Source organism: Lissotriton helveticus, chromosome 6, assembly GCF_964261635.1.
Source record: "Lissotriton helveticus chromosome 6, aLisHel1.1, whole genome shotgun sequence".
Classification (NCBI taxonomy): domain Eukaryota; kingdom Metazoa; phylum Chordata; class Amphibia; order Caudata; family Salamandridae; genus Lissotriton; species Lissotriton helveticus.
Window position 1 is genome coordinate 135445186 of NC_136067.1, and position 6000 is coordinate 135451185.

Here is a 6000-nt window from a genome sequence, read left to right on the forward strand (position 1 = left end):
TGAAGATATTAGTGATTTTTATTCTAGGTTTGAAAAGTGCTTTAGTATCAACAGTGGCCTCAAGACAAGTAGTGAGTCATATCCTCACCTTTTCGTTACTAAATTAGTCGAGAATTCAAGCCCACAAGTTAAAAATCGAGTTTTGAAAGTCGAAAGCACCTGGCAAGCTAATACTCCGTCCCAGATGCTCCAGATGCTCCAGTACCACCAGAATAGAATCAGGGAAGAGCAAGAACACGAGAGAAAACGTATGAAAGACACGAAAATGAAAGTACTAGTTGCACAATCTGTTCCTCAAGACAGTCAGAAGAGGGGTCCGAATCAAGCCAGTCATCCTGCAACACCCGTTAAAGGGAACTGCAATTATTGTAAACAGCCAGGTCATTTTATAAATGAGTGTGCAGTTCTGAAACACAACATAGCTACTGGTAAGACTAAAGAAAGACCACGTCCGCCTAGACAGGAACAAGTTTCACAGATTCCTCAGCCACAGAATGCACAACAGACAGTTACAGTACCGCAGCCTATTGCTGCAACACAGCATGTTACATCGCAGATGTACCAGTATGCACAGTCTGAGTATCCAGAGTACCAGCCATATTCATGAAACAGCCTAGAGAGGGAGGTAGGCTTGCCTCTCATCGAGATACCTGTAGATCAAGAAGGTCCCTATGTTCACAGTCAAGTATTAGGGAAAGACAGAAAGTTTTTGATTGATACAGGGGCAAGTAGGACCACAATTAGTCACGCCGAAGTTCCAGGGGCTCCGCTCTCAGGCTCAAGAAATGTTTCCCTTGGATTTTCAGGAAAGCCTATCGTTAATGAGATTTCAAAGCCAGTCACTCTAGAAGTAGGTCCATTGTCCCGCACTACTGATCTGTTACTTACTAAGTCATGTCCAGAAAACCTATTAGGCATTAAAACACTGAAAGAGTTGGGTGCAGTTATATGTTGTTCCCCGGAGGGAATACGTCTGTTCCTACGTGACTTTAAGGGTCACTATGTATTACGAGATTTTGATTCCAGACTGTCTAAGGTTCCGCAGCATTTATGGGCGCAAGGTCCAACTGATGTAGGTTATATGCAAATCACACCCCATCGTGTGACTCTCAAACCAGGTGTAGTGTTACCACGAATCAGGCAGTATAGATTGCCACCTGAGGCTGTAGCAGCCTTATCCAATATTATAGACGAGCTCATGGCTCAAGGAGTAGTTGTAGAAACTGACTCCAACGTATGTAACTCTCCGATCATTCCAGTCATGAAACGTACTGATCCAAATGCACCCCCAGTATATCGATTAGTGATTGATTTACGGGAACTTAACAAATGTATTATTCCTCAGTACCCAGTTGTCCCAGATATCTCTTCCCTATTGACAGCCATTGATTCCGAAGCCACGTTCTTCACTGTCATAGACCTCAAGAATGCATTTTTTAGTGTTCCCATCCATCCAGACAGCCAGTTTATTTTCGGATTTTGTTTAAATGGAAGGAGCTATATGTTTACACGAGCTCCTCAAGGTTTCACAGAAAGTCCTAGTATTTACAGTCAAGCACTCAAGAGACAACTAGACAACATTCACATGCCAACTGACACTGCCCTGCTCCAGTATGTCGATGATCTATTGATCACAGCCCGTTCTGAACGTGACTGCGAGCGAGCGTCACTGACGGTTCTGTATTTCCTAGCCGAGATGGGGCACAAGGTGTCCCCTTCGAAGCTTCAATTCTGTGTCCAGCAAGTGGTCTACTTAGGACACTTACTGTCCAAGAGGGGTAGGCAGTTGACACCAGACCGTATCCAGTTAATAGCGAGTCTTCCCCAGCCCAGAACCCAGAAGGAGGTACGTGCCTTTATCGGCCTTACTTCTTATTGCAGACAATGGATTCCTCAGTATGCATTTCTAGCCAAGCCACTGATACAGTTAACGACACAGGAGGCAGCCGCATCGACTGTTCTCCCTTGGACATCTGAACATACACTTAGTTTCAACGAGTTAAAGAAAGCTTTATGCCAAGCTCCAGTTCTAGCTACACCGAACTACAGTAAGCCTTTTACACTTTTCGTTACTGAACGTGAAGGTACAGCATTATCTGTTCTTACACAAGATCAAGCAGGACAATACAAGCCTTGTGCTTATTTTTCTAGCACATTAGATCCAGTCGCCCAGGCTTTGCCTGCGTGCCTCAAGTCAGTTGCAGCCACAGCACTAGCTATCAGACAAAGTGATTCCATAGTTTTAGGACACTCCTTGACAGTACAAGTTCCACACTCCGTGGAAGTTCTTTTAAACCGAACACAAACACAGCACTTGACAATTGCACGTTTAACAGGTTATGAACTGACACTATTCCAGCCACACATAGATATTAGACGCTGCAACATCCTGAATCCTGCTACACTGTTACCATCAGTTAGTTCAAATTCTGCCACACATGATTGCGTGGAAGTAGTCAACATTACGACAAAACCAAGACAAGACCTGACAGACATTCCGTTACTAGATCCCGACCTGACACTTTATGTGGATGGTTCATGTATGAGGACTAGTACAGGAGAACTAGTAGCCGCGTATGCAGTGACTACTGACACCGAAGTTATTGAGACACACCGTATTGATACCCTGTCCGCTCAAGCAGCAGAGCTAGTTGCTCTGACACAAGCCTGTATACACGCCAAGAACTTGAAAGTTAATGTTTACACAGATTCACGTTACGCATTTGGAGTTGTACACGACTTTGGAGTGCTCTGGCAGGAGAGAGGTTTCATGACTTCTCATGCAACCAAGATTCAGCATGGTATCCTTATCCAAGCTCTGTTAGATGCAATACATTTACCGACATCCATTGCTATCATGAAATGCAAAGCACATACGAAAGTTACTGACATTATTTCTCAAGGTAATGATCTAGCAGATCGCACAGCCAAGCTTACAGCACAGACTCCAGACATTCCAGTTAACATGACACACACTCCAGATCCGACTACATGTATGACAGTTAAGGACCCTACTCAAGATGTCATAGATATCCAGTTACATGCTACTCCCGATGAAACCAAGAAGTGGTCTGAACAAGGAGGGGTCCAGACAGATCAAGGATGGTTAACAAAGGGTAGGACCGCATGGTTTCTCCCCGACTCTATGGTTCAAGTCATCATTAATACCGCACATAGTCCAGCACATTTAGGAGAAAAAGCAATGTTAGATAGTATCCAGAACATTTGGTTCAACAAGCATTTACGAGCTGCAGCCAAGCAGAAAGTCCGTACCTGTATGATATGTTGTCAGTTTAATCCAGGTAAAAGTGTCCCGGTGGAACAAGGTGGTTTCCAGCCTCCTGACCACCCTTTTGAGGTCCTCCAGATGGATTATATTCAGATGGAGCGATGTCGAGGTTTCAAGTATGTCCTTGTAGTTGTATGCGCTTTGTCCAGATGGACAGAAGCATATCCAGTCCCAGATTACACAGCCGCGACCACTGCCAAGCAGTTGGTTCGTGAGTTTTTCCCTCGATATGGACTCCCTAGAGTCGTATATTCTGATAACGGTCAGCCATTCTCATCTGAGTTGATGAAGCACGTTTCCCTGTTGTTAGGGTACCAGTGGAAGTTCCATTGTGTACGCCATCCTGAAGCAGCCGGTCTAGTTGAGAGACATAATCAGACTCTGAAAATTCGAATTGCCAAAATATGTAAAGATAAGGGTGTGGACTGGCTAGTAGCTCTGCCAGTTGCTTTGTTTTATATGCGCATGGTCGCACATTCCAGATCAGGTCTGTCCCCGTATGAGGTCGTATTCGGCCGCCCCCCTAACATGTGGGGTACTCCTAGACCCCGAAGTATTACTGATGTTTCATGTAATATGCTGACAGATTACCTAGCTTCCTTGATGTCTGCCCTCAACTCATGTCGTTCACAGGTTGCCGCCGCATTTCCAGACAATACCGAGGTGGCACCGCATGAAATCGTTCCAGGTTCGATGGTGCTCGTCCGGAACTTTGACAGATCAAGTCCGCTGGAGCCACGTTGGAAAGAGCCCCGACAGGTCCTCCTCACCACCCGTACAGCCGTGAAGTTGGAAGGACGCAAGGGCTGGGTGCACCTTTCTCATGTTAAACTTTTTAAAGGACTGAAACCCGTCTCCAAGAACATTTCCCAGGATATCAAGACTTGTCAAAACATTGTTCCTAAGGACTGTCCCGCAAATGACATTGACACAACCCCTCCCTTGGTAGAGAAAACTCCGCAGCAGGAGTATAAGCAAAAACTCCGGTCTAGTAAAATAAGTCAGTCAGTTTGATTGTCTAAGTCCTCCCCTAGGTGAAACGGTTAGACTGTTTCTGACATGTATAAAACAGACCCCCATAGTGAGAGAGTTAGTCAAAACTCAAACCGATGTATCGTTTTTCTAAGTTTCATATTATTCATCAGCATAATGATTTCCTGCACTAGTTACGCATTTTTCCTGTGTTTTCCAGTTCCTCATGTAAATAAGCCTTCTAATGTTACAGTAGAGCACACGTTTAGTGATCTGCCTCCTCACGAATATTCATACCGCCTCGCTATGCGTAACAATACATTTATCCGCATGTTGCATTATTCACATCAAACCAGCAATGCCACTAATTGTTGGGTGTGTGGTCGACTGCCCCCTTTCCAGACGTCAAAGGGAGTTCTGCCACTCTTCCCTTATCCTTTTTCACATAATGGTTCGTGTGGAGCATGGTCCACGTTAACGTCATCCTTAACAGATATGTCTTTTCTTAACAGCACATGTTTCCCAGACAAGCAAGGTTTCCCCCACAGAACAGGTTTAGACCTAGAAAATGAAGTGTACAATTTAGGTAATTATTCGTCGAATTTCATGGTCCTGAATGTTCAGTCTGATACTACTCCAGACTCACCTGCTATTTCAGTACTACCAGTCAAAGGCGAATTATGTGTCCGTAATTATGGTTCTGTACACGTAGGACATAGTGATTGTACTACTATTATCCAGTATAGTGACAGTGGGAAATCTATTTTTAAAGCTTCACGTCATTCTTATTTTGTTTGTGGTCAAACTGCATATGTTCGTCTGCCCCTCGATTGGGAGGGAACCTGTTACATTGCCTTCCTACTGCCACCTGTTTTCCTAGCCCCACCTGACTACCATAGGAATTCCTTCCTAGTACATACTAGACACAAGAGAAACCTCCCGATTGTCGATTATACTGAAACTGCTGCAGAGCAATTCATTGATATTGATAAAGGTGTGTTCCCTTATTTAGGTACAGTTGTAAATAGTAAGCTAATCCGTAGGTTAACCAGAACCCTTGAAGCAGTAGTAGATGAGACTGCCTCCGCTCTAGGTAACTTAACCGAAGAGCAATCCTTTATGAGAATTGTTGTGCTCCAGAATCGTCTCGTCCTTGACGTCATACTGGCCGATAGGGGCGGGGCCTGTAGAGTCATCGGATCCAGTTGTTGCATTTTCATTCCAAATAACGCGCCGTCTGTTTATTCAGCTATAACCAGACTTCATAAAATAGCCCATCTATTACACCAGGATCCAGGCACCTGGACATGGTCCGGTTGGTTCTGGAATATAATTTCCGCCTGGGGATGGAAAGTCCTGTCCCTTCTAGGTATCGCAGTAGCAATCATATTCAGCTGCTGTCTCTGTATACAATGTGGCCCTGCGATTTGCGGCATGTGTGCTACCTCTTGTATTCCTAGTCCCAAGCCCCGTTCTAAATCCCGTTCCAAGACAATTCGAGATGAACAAATGGTACTGTATGAAATGATAGATGGTATCATGAATATTGATGTTTCCTGATGGAAACGTAGTGACAAGGAGGGAATGTGGAAAAGTAAATTTTGCTATGTTCTGTGTCCCTACGAGTCATCCATCATATGTTATGTGTGCATGACCAATATGCATATGTTATTCCCCATGTCCGATTCAAGACGCAATTATAGTTGTGTCCACCTCTGATATGCCATTTCCTAGTCCTC